We start from the raw sequence: 18102 nt of genomic DNA on the forward strand, positions 1-18102 counted from the left end.
CATGCCGGCAGCTCCTTTGAAGGAGCCCGGGAACAGCGGAGGCTGTATCTGACCACGGGCTCCCATCCTCCTCTCAGCCTGTCTTTAATCTCAGCCCAGGCCGGCGGCTCTTTTCTCATTCTCCTGCTGTCTCTTTCCATTTGCCCTCTCTCTGACTGATACACTGATCTCTCGGTCACTCGGCTTTCTGCTCCACTGAGTCCATATTACTAATAACACCTCCGCCACGGCCAGTTTACCTCATGAAGGCAGGAGCACATCATTACAAAATAAACTCATAACTTTGACATTCTAGCAAATACACGCCGTTTGTTATTTTTATGGCTTTAGTCTTTCTAACAGGCAGAGGGCATTACATACCTGTTTCATTTATATCTTTAAATGTGTACACATATGCACACATGTATCAGGAAATAAAACAGGACAAAAAAAACGAAACCAAAACAAATATCCAAAGCAGGGAAGGGATGGGGGACCCTGGTGGAAGCAGAAACCCTGTCACTCAGGGAGGCCATGCTCCGATCTGGCTCTGGTTTTATGGACGTCATAAACCTGATGGCCCACAACTGGTCCTTCTGGGACAGACCGCCTCTCCGCCAGAAGTCGTTCGGTGTGATCAGCAGTATTTTTAATTATTAAAATAAAGCTGAAAAGGGGGGAAAGAACTAAAAAGGAGACTGTGCTGACTGTGAATACCTGACATTCACAATCTCTGTTAGGAGCCAAGAACTTGCTGCCTGAGAGAGAGAGCTTAACCATTTTCTACTGAGAATTACTATTTTCTTTTCTATAAAACACTGCCTCTAGTGCTTGATAATCTCCAGCCACTTAGAATCCCTCCAAAGTCAGTAATGGACCGACGAAGAACGCGCAGAGAGACCAGAGCACACCAAGAGCAGCGCAGCTGATCAAATACACCTTCCTCAAACGTCCTGGCCCCACCTTTCAAAGAAACAGAGCATCCGTAACGGGGCTACTCCCAGAGGCTCTGTCACTTGCCCATTCTGCCCCATATTCTTACAAACTAATGGAGACAAACTGGGAAGGAGCAAGAATTTAATAACTTCCCATGTCTTCCCTTTACTCAGGTTCTGATGCTTTGTTCCGAAAAGGCAGCAGTATTTCTACACTTCCTCTCCTCTGGATTCAGAAAGAAAACTACCTTGGAGCCAACCACAACCAAGAACATTATTTCTGGGCTAAACAAATGTTTGTCATGTGAGAAGATTCATTTAATTTTGCAACTAAAGAGAAAAAGAACAGGGTAGACAGAGTATCCGAATGGCTCTCTCTGACCAACCTTATCTTAGGAGGTCAGGGGTGGGGAGGGGAAGGACACAGAAATGAAACCTGCTTCACTAACCACAAGCAAACGCTAGCAATCATAGCTACTTAACAGTCGGTGAAGAGAGCGCCGTACCCTCCAGTTCATCTTCAATGACCGTATGTTTGGAGCACGCACCAGTACAAGGAGGGCGCACACAATAGCTCCTGATTTATAGGGGTCATTGCTGACTCAAGTGGTTTTAATGATTTTAGGATACTTCAGAGCAAAAGCTCCAACCAAAGACGCAGAATCTGGGCTAGGACAAAACCCATTCTGCCTAACTCAGAAACGATCATGCTGGAACAGTTACGCAAACCCTGGTCCGCATCGAGGGAGACAAAGGAAGGAGCCCACATAGACAGAACCACTCTTTTATTCCTCAATATGTTGCCCTACCAACCTTCTACAGAAACAATATGAGGTAAACAACTCCCATCACCATAATATTTTCATGAAGAAGATGCATTTCATTCATCAGTTTTTTCCAACTTTGACAAATGCATTTCTATATAAGTTGCTGCTATGTTTCATTCCCCAAATTATTTCACATATTTCTACTGTATGACACAAACTTTTAATTTATCTGCCCAACAAGCATCAATAACCATTTAAACACAGGAGCCATTCAAACAGAGGTGACTCTCCTGAGGCCCCACCTTGCTGCTCCCCAGGTCTAAAGTGGAGAAGCAGTACCATGAAATATTAAAAACAGGCACCAGCTGAAGAGAGCCCACGCCAGCAGAATTGAATAAGGGCTGAGTCTGAGGGGAAAGAGGGTCTTCATCCACTCTCAACATAAACGTAAGCCTCACCCAGCATTCATTAATTGGGGCTGGCAGACCTGAGAATTAAGGGCACAGCATAAAAGCGAGTGATTAGCAGAGGCACAATTGTTAAAGGCCCCACCAAAGATGCTACGTAGCCTTTAGAAATTCTGAGATACACAGGAAGTGCAAATGAATGCAGTCATACATGCATGCTAGGCCTCCGCAGCCCCTGCTGCTTATCTAGAGACGCTGCAAACAGCTCGGGTTTACCTTAGCTGACAGGCAGGCAACGGAAACAGTCTAATATACCGCCTGCTCTCTCCCTTAAATTCTTTTTGGAGATCGAGATAAACACGTTCTTCCTTTCCCCGGTGCCCGCCTCCTGACTGAAGTGGCAGAGCATTGTGAAGTTTTGTGCAAATGAAATCACTATGTAATGCTGAATGAGTGTAGTATTTACTTGTCAGGATATTTGTCAGCAAAGGCATTGAGATTTCCAAGTTTCATAGATGCAAGTTAGTTCAGTTTTTTTAAAACATTGCTTTTGTCCTGATATACACATTATGCTGGGGACCCTCAGACTTATAGGCAAATATTTGCAATCATGTGCTCAAGATGTGAAAAATAATGATGCATATCGATGCAATAAAAAATGAAATCTACCACTGCTTTCCCCCTTTCTCCAATCTTTCCCCCTAGGTGGGTCAGGGCAATCTTCTATTTAAAGAAGCAGGGAGTACAAATTCTTCCTGCATCTGAGAATTAAGCTACGCAAGCTGGGTCCTTGGCTGCAATCCTTCTCATTAGGATATTTCCATTCTCAAGAGGATTTGAGAAGGGGTTTTGTAAATTTCCTGAGCAATCGTCATCACTGGATTCCATCCATGATTCTTGATATTAACGTCACTCTGGGATCTGCCAGGTTATTGATAACAATTTGGCTAAGGCAGAAAGTGAGATAGATATGAGAAAGCATACACGGGATCAGGGAGAAAGTGGTAAAACAGGGACAAAGAAAGGAGGAAGGATGAGAGAGAGGAAAAGGGAGGGGGAGAGACAAGAGGACAGGGAAGGAAAAAAACGGCAATAGCTCATCTACTCCTGCTGCTAACACCCTCCTCCCTGACCTGAGAGAACTACATTTTTAAAAGCTGACAAGTAATTCAATCTCCAATTAACAATTTTAAGTGGTGCAGCACATATTACTGTGTAAATGTTTCTCCAGGAATATATCCAAGGGTGAATGGAATTAAATCTCTGGGGAGACAGGACCAGTGCCTATGTGACCCAGAATATTTGGAGGGTTTCAAGATACAGTCTCTTAATACACAGACTCAGGGTTATAATTTCTCCTCCTCTCCTTGATTGCCACTGGCAAACTCGAGTGCTGGTTGGCAGTGATAGGCTAGGGTTGGGGATAGACAAGAGGCACAGGGATACAGTGCTGGCACAGGATGGGAAAGCCTCTGACGAGATGGATTCAAGACCTTCACTGCAAGACCAAACATCTCTCTGTAAGGAGCAAAGTTATGAAGTGATCAGGCTGGCTGATGGATAAATGAGAGGGAAGAGACTGTGCTACCCGTGGTAAGAAAAGATAGTCAGCAAAGGAGAGACTGAGGTACAGGCCTGAAATAACACTGGAAGACCTGTTTACTGAGGTAGAGAGGGAGCAGAGGGATGAGCTAGATGGCAGAAGGATGATACGGATTTGAAGGTGGACTGGGTGAGGAACAGAGACTCATTCTGAATGTAATAGTGGTTGGAAAAGAGCCATGTGACAGTCTGTCAAATACACGAGAGAAGGCATAGGCTTCCGGAGCAAACACTGACTGCCAGAGAAATCACTCATTGCAGGGATCCATCAACTGCCTATTTAGCTACAAATTAGAACATACTGACAAGTTACTTCCAAATATAGACATTTTTAAAAGCCTGGTTTATCGAGGTACAATTTGCATACAGGAAAATCATCCTTTTTTAGGTGTACAATTCTATGAATTTTGACAAAAACACAGTCATAGAGCCACCACCACAGCGCATCAAAAGTTTTCATCCCCAAAAGTTCCATCATCTCCTTTGCAATCAATGTCCTTCTCTCACACATACCAGCCATGGATCTGCTTTCTGTTGTAACAGTTTTGCCTCTTCTAGAATGTTATATAAAATGGAGTCACATAGTATGTAGCCTTCTAAGTGTAGCTTCTTTCAGTTAATAAAAGGCATCTGAGATTCATTCATGCTGATGTTGGTATCAGTAGCTCCTTTTTACTGCAAAGTGGCATCGATTTTATGGAAATACCATAACTTGTTCATCTGTTTGCCTATTGGTGGACATTTGGGTTTCCAGTTTTTGGCAATTATGAATAAAGCTGCTATAGACATTCATGTATGAGTTTTTATGTGGATACTAGAGGCCCAGTGCACGAATTCATGCACCAGTGGGGTCCCTTGAGATGGCCTGTGGGATCGGGCCAAAACCAGCTCTCCAACATCTCCCAAGGGATCCCAGATTATGAGTGTGTGCAGGCCAGGCTGAGGGACCCCACCAATGCACGATCAGGGCCGGGGAGGGACATGGGAGGTTGACCAGCCGGGAAGGGACTGCGGGAGGGCTCCAGGGCGTTTCCAGCCCGTCTCGCTCAGCTCCAATCGGCCAGACTCCAGCAGCAAGCTAACCTACCAGTCGGAGCATCTGTATCCTCCGTGCACGTCATAGTGAGCGGTTGAGCAGTCTTAGCATATTATTAGCATATTAATTGGTTGAACAGATGACCCGACAACCGGACACTTAGCATATTAGGCTTTTATTATATAGGAGGATAGATTTTCATTTCTCTTGGGTAAACACCTATAAGTAGAACTGCTAGGTTGTACGGTAAGTGTATAACTTTGTTGTTTTTTAAGCCAAACTTTTTCTAAGTGGCTGTACCATTTTGCATTCCCACCAATATGGATGAGAGTTCCAGCTGTTCTGCATTCTCATCAATACTTAGTATTGTCAACTAAAAATTTTTATTTTACTGGTATCTAATTGTGATTTTAATTTGCATTTTCCTAATTACTGATGATAAACATATTTTTATGTATTTTGTTTTGTTTTCGTTAAATTTTATTGTTGAAAGTATTATAGATGTCCCCCTCCTCCCCTCATTAACGCCCTCCACCCCCACCAAGCCTTCATCACACTGTTGTCTGTGTCCATGGGTTATGCACATATGCATGTAAGTTCTTTGGTTAATCTCTTCCTGCTTCCCCTTCCCTCTGAGATTCCATCTCCCTCACTCATCTGGCAGGCAACAAAAAGTTCTCTGTATCTATGAGTCTGTTTCTGTTATGCTTATTCATTTTGTTTGTAGATTCCATTGTTGATAGATATGTATTTATTGGCATTTTACTGTTCATATTTTTTATCTTCTTCATGAAGACCCTCTAACTCCTTCAGCTTTTTCTTGTCTGGGAAGCTCTTTATATGTCCATCGAGCCCAGTGGTACAGAAATAAAAGGCATCCAAATTGGAAAACTTCGAAGAAGTAAAACTGTCCTTATTCGCAGATGACATGATACTGTACATAGAAAACCCTAAAGACTCCATCAAAAAATTATTAGACTTAATAAATGAATTCTGCAAAGCAGGATACAAAATTAACGCCAAGAAATCTATGACATTTCTATACACCAATAGTGAACTTATAGAAAGAGAGACTTAAAAAGCAATCCCATTTACCATCACACCAAAAAAATTAAGATACCTAGGAATAAACTTAACTAAGGAGGTAAAACACCTATACGCAGAAAAACTACAGGACACTGAAAAAAAAAAAGATAGAGGAAGACATAAACAGATGGAAGAACATACCATGTTCATGGATGGATTGGCAGAATCAACATCATTAAAATGTCCATACTACCCAAAGCGATCTATAGATTCAATGCACTCCCCATTAAAATACCAACAGCATATTTCACAGACCTAGAACAAACTCTCCAAAAATTCATCTGGAATAAAAATAAAAAAAAAGACCCCAAATAGCTACAGCAATCCTGAGAAAGAAGAACAAAGTAGGTGGGATCTCAATACCAGATATCAAGCTGTATTACAAAGCCACTGTTCTCAAAACAGCCTGGTATTGGCCCAAGAACAAACATATAGACCAATGGAATAGAATAGAGAACCCAGATATCGACCCAAACCACTATGCTCAATTAATATTTGACAAAGGAGGCATGAACATACAATGGAGTCAAGCCAGTCTCTTCAATAAATGGTATTGGGAAAATTGGACAGATACATGCAAAAAAAATGAAACTAGACCACCAACTTACACCATACACAAAAATAAACTCAAAATGTATAAAGGACTTAAACATCAGATGGGAAACCATAAAAACACTAGAAGAATCCAAAGGCAGCAAAATCTCAGACATATGCCAAAGCAATTTCTTCACTGATGCCACACCTAGGGCAATGGAAACTAAAGAGAAAATAAACAAATGGGACTACATCAAAATAAAAAGTTTTTGCACAGCAAAAGAAACCATCAACAAAACAAGAAAGCCCACTGCACTGGAGAACATATTTGCCAATGTTATCACCGGTAAGGGTTTAATCTCCAACATTTACAGGGAACTCATACAACTTAACAAAAGGAAGATAAACACCCCAATAAAAAAATGGGCAACGGACCTAAATAGATACTTTTCGAAAGAAGACATAAGGAAGGCCAAAAGACATATGAAAACATGCTCAAAGTCACTAATCATCTGAGAGATGCAAATCAAAACGACAATGCGGTACCATCTCACACCTGTCAGAATGGCTATCATCAACAAATCAACAAACGACAAGTGCTGGCGAGGATGCGGAAAAAAAGAAACCCTTATGCACTGCTGGTGGGAATGCATACTGGTGCAGCCACTGTGGAGAACAGTATGGAGTTTCCTCAAAAAACTAAAAATAGAACTCCCATTTGACCCAGTGATCCCACTTCTAGGACTATATCCCAAGAAACTAGGAACACCAATCAGAAAGGATATATGCACACCTATGTTCATAGCAGCACAATTCACCATAGCTAAGATTTGGAAACAGCCTAAGTGCCCATCAGCAGATGAGTGGATTAAAAAACTGTGGTACATCTACACAATGGAATACTACGCTGCGGTAAAAAAAGAAGGAATTCTTACCATTTGCGACAGCTTGGATTGAAATGGAGAGCATTATGCTAAGCGAAATAAGCCAGTCAGAGAAAGATAAATATCACATGATCTCACTCATTTATGGAATATAATGAACAACATAAACTGATGAACAAAAACAGATCCAGAGACAGAGAAGCATTGATCAGACCGTCAAACCTCAGAGGGAAGGTAGAGGAGGGTGGGGGTAAGGGGGAGAGATCAACCAAAGGACCTGTATGCATGCATATGAACCTAACCAATGGACACAGACAACAGGGCGGTGAGGGCATGAGTGTGTGTGTGGGGGTGTGTGTGTGTGGGGCAATGGAGGGATAAGGACACATATGTAATACCTTAATCAATAAAGAAAAAGAGTCAACTGTATCAGAGTTGTTCTGAGCTACACAAACCTGACTAATCTATTGAGAAAAGGCATATTTCATCAACCGGTCATACAGAAAACAAGATACTTAAAACTTGATTATATGTTCCAATGCTCTTGACTTCTCATATTTTCATCTTATGCTATTGGTCAAATAAGGGTGGGTTCTTTGCCTTAATAACACCAATATTTCAATTTCTCTTACGTGCATACTATTTTAAAGGGTTTAAATTCCAGACACTGAAGCATTATTAAAACGAGGAACCAGTCAAGAATCAACCGGAATGTGGTATCACCTCACACCTGTCAGAATGGCTACCATCAATAAATCAACAAATTGCAAGTGTTGGCCAGGATGTGGAGAAAAGGGAACCCTAGTACGCTGTTGGTGGGAATGCAGACTGGTGCAGCCATTTTGGAAAACAGTATGGAGTTTCCTCAAAAAATTAAATATGGAACTGCCATTTGACCCAGTGATCCCACTTCTAGGAATATATCCTAAGAAACCCAAAACACCAATTAGAAAGAATGTATGCAACCCTATGCTCATAGGAGCATAATGTAGAATAGCTAAGATTTGGAAATAGCCCAAGTGGCCATCAGTAGATGAGTGGATAAAAAAGCTGTGGTACATCTACACCATGGATTATTATGCAGCAGTAAAAAAGAAGGCTCTCTTACCCTTTGAGATAGCATGGAGACACCTGGAGAGTATTATGCTAAGCGAAATAAACCAGTCAGAGAAAGACAAGTATCACATGATCTCATTCATATGTGGAATCCAGTGAGCAAAGTAAACCGATGAACAAAATAGATCCAGGGACACAGAAGCATGGAACAGATTGCAGAATCTCAGAGGGAAGGTGGGGGAGGTTGAGTGGCTGGGAAGAGATCAACCAAAGAACTTGTATGCATATAGGGTGGTGAAGGCCTGGGGCGGGGAGCAGGGTCAGGCTAGAAGGGGTCAATGAGGGGGGAAAAAGGGGACATATGTAATACTTTCATCAATAAAGATTTAATTAAAAAGAAAAGAATCAACCAGAAAAAAAAACAAGAAAAAAAAAACTTGAAACCTGGGTATGGTAAACCTAAAGCTTCTCCTTTCATAATTCAACACTCCTAACTGTGTACACTTCAGCTGATTAGGCTGTGAAAATGGCCACTCTGAATGAAAGGGAACATAACTAGATTTGGATCCCCACACAGGGGACATACCACAGAATGATGAACAGCCAGAAGGCAGGTTTCTAAACAGTCTCCTTTCCATAGTCTTTATCATATTCACACAGCAGTCTGTGCACAGCCAGGGCCCAGGTCTGCCTTCCTTCTAGAAAAGACTGGAGTCCTTGCATTTCTAATCTACCAATGTGTGCAGTTCTTGCACTTTTAATTTATGAGTGTTTAGGGGGGGATCTCTCTGACTTGGGAACATATTGGCTCGGTCTAATGCTTGGAGATTATTAAACTCGGAGCTATGCTCCACTATCAAGTCTACAGATCTTTTATTTAGAAGATATGGTGCTCTAAATGCACAAAGAGCTCCCTGTCACCTTCACATTAAAGCCCCTAGTGCCTGGTAAATGGAATTATATAGCTGTCATCTCCTTTCCCCAAAGTTTTAAGAGTACAATGGGCTCATTTTTTCACACTCCATCCCAGCTTCAGAACTAAGAGACCTACTTTGTATTGATTTAAGGTCTCAGAAATAAATAAACCTGCTTCACTGCTGTGATTCACAACAAATTCATGATACACTATTGCATGATATATTTCAAGCTCTTGCTCTGGCTCTCTTTTTCCTCTGGTGAGTGATGGGGGAGGAGGGAGGTAGTGGGAAGGTGGGAGGTGTGGGGAGCTGCAAAGCTGACAGCCTGATGGTTATTGGAGATGGCTGCAGACTGCAAATTCAAGAACAGACACCGTTGGAGGAATATGGGTGTGTGGGTTTTTTTTAACTGGGGGGCAGGGGTGAGAAGCTAATTTACTTGGGTTTCAGGCTGGGGTTGGGGGAAAAGAAAGGTTAAGGGGAGAAGGGTGAGGTAGATGGAATAGCAAAGCTTCAAGTGAACACTAATTTGCAAAGACAGAGCTATGAACATTTGTAGAAAGAGAAAAAGGTGAAGACGATGCAGCATAAGAAGGTATAACATATGACTGACAGGAAAATGAAGACGATGAACCATTCTGCCTAAGGGAACATGTTCATAGTCCTAAGAGGGCACTGAGCTTGAGTTCAGAGACAATGTTTTATTAGGAGCAGAAAGTGTAGCGACCCTACCTGCCACAGAACCTGTGAAGTAGAGGCACTTCTTCATTCCAAAATTCAGGAAGCAACACAATCCTGGAGGTTGGAATGGACACTCTGGAGGTAGGGCAGAGATATTATGGAGGTCCACATATACAAAGTCAGCAAGAGACTGCTCACTCTAACATTTCAGATTGTGTGTGCCTTAGAGCTTTAGAGCACCTCAGTCTACATCATGTGACTGATTCCTAAAAGAAGTACCACCAAACCTTGAACCCATAAGTTTTAAGTACCTAAATATACAGCACTCAAAAATACCTATCCTCCAATTGTGTATCACAGTGATTTTCAACCAGTGTGCTACAAGAATTTCTAAAACATGCAATACCTGACCATTTAGTTAGGGGCATTGACCTCTTTCCCCTTAGATTGTTAAATTTTAAAAAAGATGAGAGTCAACACAACAATAGCCGTCCAGTGTGAATGAACTAAAATTATACCTTTTTTAATGGTGTCATATCAGCCAAAAATATAGTTTTTGGGGTGCCACAAAATTCTAGTAATTAGTTTATGTGTGCCATGAGATGGAAAAGGTTGAAAATCACTGGTGTATCAGGATCCTGACTTTCAAGTAGGCAGGCAACGGGAATGCCTGATTATGCTGCTGTGCATCAGACCCCTAGGGTTCCACACAGTACTTTACTGTGGTGTTAAGTTTTAGCTGTTTCTCTTGTACTTGCTACTATTTTTTTTTTAAGCTGGCAAGTACATTATTTATAAATCCAGTTTCTTTTCTGTCTTTGAATAGCATTTCATCTTTACTACATTTGTTCTTGAGACTAGGCCAGACTCTGAAAGCAAAAGTACATGAGAAAGATTTGGGTTCCATTCAGTTCTACGTAGGTTAGACCATAAAATTGGCAGTTGTTTCCTTAATTTTGAACACTACATTTTAAGAGGAATTAGTCTGCCTGTATAGAGAAAAAGCCTTTAGCTAAAAACAGGGAAGAACCTTATCGAGATCAAAGGGACTGGCTCCAAAAGTACTGAGCTTCCCAGTTGAGTTTTTCAAGAACAATTAAATAATATTTGACAAGGGTGTCACAGAGGATATTCAAACAACGGTTCAGGGGCTGGACTTTTAGAGGATCCTCCACTCCCAACAATTATAATTCTATGGGCACTTGTCATCATGGACACCACCACCAACATGGCATTTATTCTTCTGTAATATGAATAAAAAACAAGATTTAAAAATTTTTAAACCTCCCTGGCTGGTTTGGCTCAGTGGATAGAGCATTGACCTGCAGAATCTAGGGTCCTAGGTTTGATTCCAGTCAAGGGCACATGGCCGGTTTGCGGGCTTGATCTCCAGTGGGGGGCGTGCAGGAGGCAGCCAATCAATGATTCTCTTTCATCATAGATGTTTCTATCTCTCTCTCCCTTCCACTCTGAAATCAATAAAAATATATTTAAAAGTTTTTTTAAACCATTATACTTTACAACTTCTACTTGTAATCTCACTAATATGTAATAATTTTACATATCACCAAAATGTAATCTCACTAATAAATAATATCCTAACATGCAGTAAATTTTTTAGACCTCCTCCTCCAATCTATCCTCTCCCTGTAGCAGCCTAACATGGTTCCCTGCCTACAAATCAATGTCCATCTTCACAGCATAACAGAATACTAGAAATTAAAGAGAATTTAAAGTTAGTAGGTCCTCTGATCTTCACCTTAAGGGGGAAAAATTTTACAGAGGAAATTGAGGTTCAAAGTTGCTTTTCAATGGAGGGGAATAATCTAAGGTTATCAAACATGACCATTACTGAGTCTATATTCAATGCCCAGCAGAGCCTCAGAGCTTTCACTTCATCTAGAACAGTGGTTCTCAACCTTTCTAATGCCACGACCCTTTAATACAGTTCCTCATGTTGTGGTGATCCCCAAACATAAAATTATTTTCGTTGCTACTTCATAACTGTAATTTTGCTACTGTTATGAATCGTAATGTAAATATCTGTGTTTTCCGATGGTTGAGACCCACAGGTTGAGAACCGCTGCTGTAGCGCCTAAGACCATCAGAAAACACAGATATTTACATTACGATTCATAACAGTAGCAAAATTACAGTTATGAAGTAGCAACAAAAATAATTTTATGGTTGGGGGTCACCACAACATGAGGAACTGTATTAAAGGGTCGCGGCATTAGAAAGGTTGAGAACCACTGATCTAGAAGATCTGGACTGATATTTACTGCAGGTTCTCCAAGTCTAAACCATCAAACCTACATGGGGTCGTCTTAGAGAAGGAGAAGCGACTTCTACAATGGAGCTCTAAATGATGAATCCATCCTGCAATTTCGCCAGGAATCAGGGATCAGACCGCTGACAGATTGAGTCACTAACTGAGTCACACATACCTGGTACAGTTTTCTACCAAACTTGAGAAACATCAAATGAAAAACAAACAAAACCCCAAGAACAGGTCCAGATTTGCCCATATTGTGTGTGTGTGTGTGTGTGTGTGTGTGTGTGTGTGTGTTGTGAGGAGGAGTGAGGGAAGAGCTTGAAAACTAAGGAGATGTTCTCACTGCAATTCTCTCTGAGAACTCATTCATAATGCTACAGCAGGGCTCACTGAGAAAGGAAGCACAAATGCCCTCTTTAGAAAAGGAGAGTGATCCCATCTGGAGCTTCGGGAGTACAGGGACTGTCCATCGTGAAAATAGGTAGTTAGGGACTTTTAAAAATGCAAATTGCTGGACTGATCCTTAAAGTGATTATGGGCTATTGTACCAACAAGTCCTTGGGGACTCTTGTAGACAGATGACTGACACATATACTACCCTATCAGGACTGAACATGGTGCCTCTCATGTTAATGTCTTTCCAAAGTGCAGTGATTGTCTTTAGATAACATCTATTGGGAAAGTCAATAATGAATGTACTGGTACAGTGAGGACTGACATCTAACATTCTCTTAAAGGAATGTTTGCCTTCAAAGGATCAGAAAGTATAGAGAATGTTGTGTTTGTATTTTCTTTCCTGGGCCTGGATAATGAGTTGCAATGATAAAGGACCCTAAATGCATTCCAGGGAAGACTACAGTGCTAGTGATTCACCTACATTAACTCATTTAATCCTCAAAAGAACCTGGTAGATGGGTACTATTATTATCAGCATTTTACAGTTAATACAACTGTGACCCGAAAAGGTTAAGTACATTGTCCAAGGTCACACAACTACTAGGTGGTAGAGCCAGGAATTAAACCTGGTAGTTTGGCACTAGAGTCCATGTTCTTAATCATTCCACCTCCTTAAGTTATGTGAAAGTTAAAATGCTGCATCATACGAGGGCTAAAGCTCCCCTTCCCTTCTTGAGCTTCCATGACTCTTATGACGTATGTCACAAGTCATGGTGAATATGCAGAATGTACAGTGTAGGCCCCTGGTGCTACAAGCTCATGGGAGGATCTCTGATACTGTACCCAATAGTCAGCAACTTCACATTGCAAACATGTATCTACCAGCCTCACATCTAGTCCTAGCCACACCCATCATATACTTTCTTTTTTCCTGGCAGATGGAGCAGAAATAGGGACCTGATTTTGCTAAGGGGATGAGATTATGGGGTGTTTACCCCCCTAAATCATAAGCTTTAGAATACTTACCACAAATCAAACTTCCTGCCCTAACCGGTTTGGCTCAGTGGATAGAGTATCGGCCTCCGGACTGAAGGGTCCCAGGTTCAATTCTGGTCAAGGGCATGTACCTTGGTTGTAGGCACATCCCCAGTAGGAGGTGTGCAGGAGGCAGCTGATTGATGTTTCTCTCTCATCGATGTTTCTAACTCTCTCTCCCTCTCCTTTCCTCTCTGTAAAAAATCAATAAAATATATTTTTTTAAAAATCAAACCTCCTGAATGATCTATATAACCCATCTATCACAGCCATTGGCACAGGCCTTACTTCCATAGACAGTTACTGTCCAGAGGACAAGCCATAAACTGCAAATTCTGATTTCTCTGTGCACAGAGAGAGCTCTCACCAAGTCTGGGGCAATGGGCCAAGAACTAGAAGGCTCTAGTCTACATCAGTGCCCCTTACAATACGAGGTCCTTCCAGCCTATCTACCACCTGAAATTGTGTTAAACATACTAAACAGAAACGGAGAGGAGGAGTTGTGGGGAAAGAGAAGTAAAATGGAAAGTTACTGCCAGTGGCACCTTGACTACAAATCGTCTCAGCCCCTTACAGGTCTATCACCAGTTCCCCAAGCAGATAGGTCACTGCTTTTGCCAGGCCAAGCAGAGTAGTCTGTCACATCCATCAAATCTGCACTCACCCACTCCGCCAGGCATTTTGAGGAATCTGCCACTCACAGCCTACAGTTTTAGAGCTGGGAACCTATGATCTACTACTTTGAGTGACATGGCATAGCAGGCCGTAGAAGCTTCTCTTATTTATGTCATCACTCTCATGACATTTGGACAAGAAGGAAAATGACCAGACTACCTTCTCGTTTTAGGCCTTATGGACACAAGGACTGAGCCCATTTTAATTGAAACTTGGGGATGTGAAATTCATGTTCTGGCGCTGATCTAGTTTCTGTCAAGGGAAACAAGTCACTTTACCTCTTACTGTTTTAGCCTTCACCTATAAATGCCTCTGACACCACTAGCCCACCTAGAAGGTAGCAAGAAGCCAGACTGATGTTCTTGATTTTAAGTTTCCAATAAAGTCACCCAGACTGCCTTTAATCACCAGCCCACTGCCTGTAGTACAAATGTCAAATCTGCTTCTGCAACACTCAAGAAAACCCACATACTGTCTCTCTCCTCAACTTGGTAGGATTTTACAAATAACTGCAGGCAACAAAGAGCAAGACAGACAGAAAAAGAGAATACATAAATACTGAGATCACAAGGGGAAAGGGATAAAAATACAAATGTGGGAAGCACTTTCTGGTTTTAGAACAAAAGACACGGTGTCAAGAGGTGGAGCTCATGAATAAAATGTGTAAGTGTAAGTAAAACCACTGAAAGTAAAAGAACAGGAAACCATGGGAATATTCTTGCTTTATATGCAGGTTACTCCTGTTGGCTACAAGAAAGAAATCCTTTAAAAAGGAATAGTCTTTGGAAGTAAAAGGTAGGAAGGTCTAAACTAATTAAAAACAGGTTGGCTAACGACGGGGCACAACCATGTGTATACTGAGATGGAATGTAGCCATAAAAGCTGGACACATACTTGCAATGTATTAAATTGGAAATGTGTGTGTCTCCGGCTTCATATCTATTAAAGGAATAAACAATTTACATGTTGCTGCATTAAGGGAATATGCTATGTGGAGTGTCAACCCTTTCACCCTTTCTCTTCAAATTGAACCATGTTAAGTCAAATCAAAGATGGGGTTTGAGGGGGGTGGGGATGGGGAGAAATGCAGGGAAAAAGAAAGTTTTAAAAAAATATCTGCCTCAGCAAAAGTTTTCATTAAAATTTTAGACAAATGATCCCTGTGTCCTTCTCCCTTGCTGCCTGGGGCTCCATGCTATTTCTATGCAAATAACAACCTCGTGGTTTATATCTTATTATTTCCACCGGAGCTGCAGCGACATGACCTGAGATGTGTAAGGGGCGGGGGATGGGGCAGGGGGAGTTGGTGAGGGTGGGGAGAGAGAGAAAGAGAGGGGAAAAGGGAGAGAGAGAGAGAGAGATGGAGTGGGTGTTCACTCAAGTGTGAAAAAATATTGTCAGGAGTGAGCATCAAGAACAAAAAAATTGCAGGGATAACGTGTTTATTTCAATCCCCCCACCCCTCATCTGTACCCCCTCCCCATTTGCAAACCGGCACCTTTTAAAATTCATTGGGCATCAGGCGATCATGCACAATCCATCTGCTTTCACTTTATCATTTGCATTTCATGCCTCCTGGCTTTTGATGTGCTGATACTTTGATGCAGTCAGGAGACGCGCATTATCATTATTTCAATTTTCAAAGGGGTCAACGGGATCGGCACTTGCACACACAGATTTTTTCCCTACAACCTCTGCGCACCTCCTCCCTTCTTTTTCTTCACCCCAATGTTTAACATAAAGGATGAAGACTCAAAAAGGTGGGGGTCAAATGTTTTCCATCTTAAATCTTGCATATACCACGTACATTTCCACTTCACATAGTTACACACATACTACGAGCAAAATAGTCAAGGCTTAAGGAGGCTGGCTCTACAGTGCTTCAGACACACACAAAGACGTCCTCACACATGGATACTCAGGGAGGCACACACACAGAGAAAGAGAGGGATCTAGAAGCAAGATACAGACACAAAGAGACAGAGAGACCAGCACTCACACGGGAAGAGAATGTACTTAAGTGACCTGCACACCCAGAGTCTGGGAGAGAGATTCTTACAGAAAGTGAGGCAAACAGAGATGTAGAAAGTCACCAGTGCACACAAAGACAGAGGAAGCAATCTGAGCATGTAGCTCCCGTACAGTTTCCTTTCTCATGCCTGATAGGCAAAGGGGCAGACAGGACATTTTTAATGAATCTGCATGAAATCGTGTGTCTTCCAGCAACATGACTCTATACTTAAGAGGCCATTGACATGAAAACAGAGAAGCGGAAGGAGCAGGATTAGGTAACCTCTATAACTGATCATTCCCTTCAGCCACAAATGATCATGTCCTCCTGGAAATGAGCACTGTTGTTGAGCTACAGCTGCAGCTTCACTTGTCTTTTCTCCTGCAACTGGGCTTCTCCTTTAACAAGCAGCCCCGTAGGCTAGGAAGATGGTAAATATAATGAATTTGTCCGGAACAATTTAACCAGATTTGAAGAAAACAAAATCCTTAAAGCTTTCTTAAAGGCACAGATGAAATTCAATGAGCTAGTTTTTAGCCATAAAAACAAAAAACTAGCAACAACACCCCAACAAAACTTTTGCTTTTTGTAATATTATTTGTGTAAACATAGTATCAGGGAGAAAATAACAAACCCACTGAAATAAGATACATTTCAGAAATTAGCTCTTTGTTGAGGCACAGAAACATTATGGAAATACAGGTGTCTTCTTTAAATTCTATTCTCACAAATAATGGAATCAACAACTCTCTTCAACATTCATCAATATTGTATCCTAAGAAAATATGCAAAAGAGCAACTTAAAAAATGTAGAACACTTAGCAGTTTCTCCCACTGGAATTATTTCCTTCACTATTGGTGGTTCACAATCTTTGCCTTTCCTTGGAGAGAAAGGCAAGCCCAGAGAAGAACACATGAATGCAAAGAACAAGCTGATCACATCAAACCATTCTCATTCTGACATCAACAAAAGCTAACTGGACCAACAGAACTATCAACATTTTCAAAATGAGAGTGATAGGATAGGACACTTAATTCCTATCCTTCTACCTGAAGGTCAAGGCTTAATAAAAAAAAAAGAAAAAAAAGTGAGTGCATGTCTGGTAAACACAATATCCAATACAATTTAGCATGTGTGTAACTCCACAAGCTCAATCACCAAACTATGTAAGAGAGAGGAAAAGGGAACTGAAATTGTAATGAGGGCCAGCACTTTATGCCAAGTACTAGGTACTTTTACTTATGTTTTCTCATTTCATCTCCACAGTATTATTTAAAAGTAATTATACCCGTTTGATAGATAAAGAAAGCTGAGGAGCTGAGAGGTTATATGAGTTGTATAAGGTCAGCCAGCCTGTCCCAGACTATTACATATTCCTAGGCTCTGGAGAGAAAATAATTTTCCTATGCCTGCAAAGAAGTCAGAACTACATTGTCCTTTGTATATTCAGGTATTCTTAGGCAGTTTTCACTCTTACATAAAGTGACCTTACCACACCTTTTAATATCCCCCCCTTAGGAAAAGCCCCAATGAGCTTGGTCTGAAAAGGCACAAGCATTTCTTTTGAAGGGAAGATAAGCCTCTATGTTATACTCTTTCCCAGCAATCTGTCCATCCATCTACCGATCTTTCCATTCTCTATTTACCAAGTACTTTGTGCACAAGGAACCACGTTGCATGCCCTTTTTGAGAGGTACATTCACAGATTTCTCGACACATTAAAACTTGATATCCTCAACACATTCAGAGGATATTTCAGAGAACAGCTCTATGTCTGGAAATAGAGATCATTTCCCTTACTCATAGATGAGAAAAAGGGAGGGAG

General features: G+C 41.3%; 1 protein-coding gene across 9 annotated transcripts in view; it reads right to left on the reverse strand.

Annotated features, from left to right (window-relative positions):
* Positions 1-18102, reverse strand: part of ACACA (acetyl-CoA carboxylase alpha) — a 247263-nt gene that overhangs the window by 41046 nt on the left and 188115 nt on the right. The window lies entirely within an intron of this gene.

The sequence above is a fragment of the Cnephaeus nilssonii genome, assembly GCF_951640355.1.
Source record: "Cnephaeus nilssonii genome assembly, chromosome: 19".
Taxonomy (NCBI): domain Eukaryota; kingdom Metazoa; phylum Chordata; class Mammalia; order Chiroptera; family Vespertilionidae; genus Cnephaeus; species Cnephaeus nilssonii.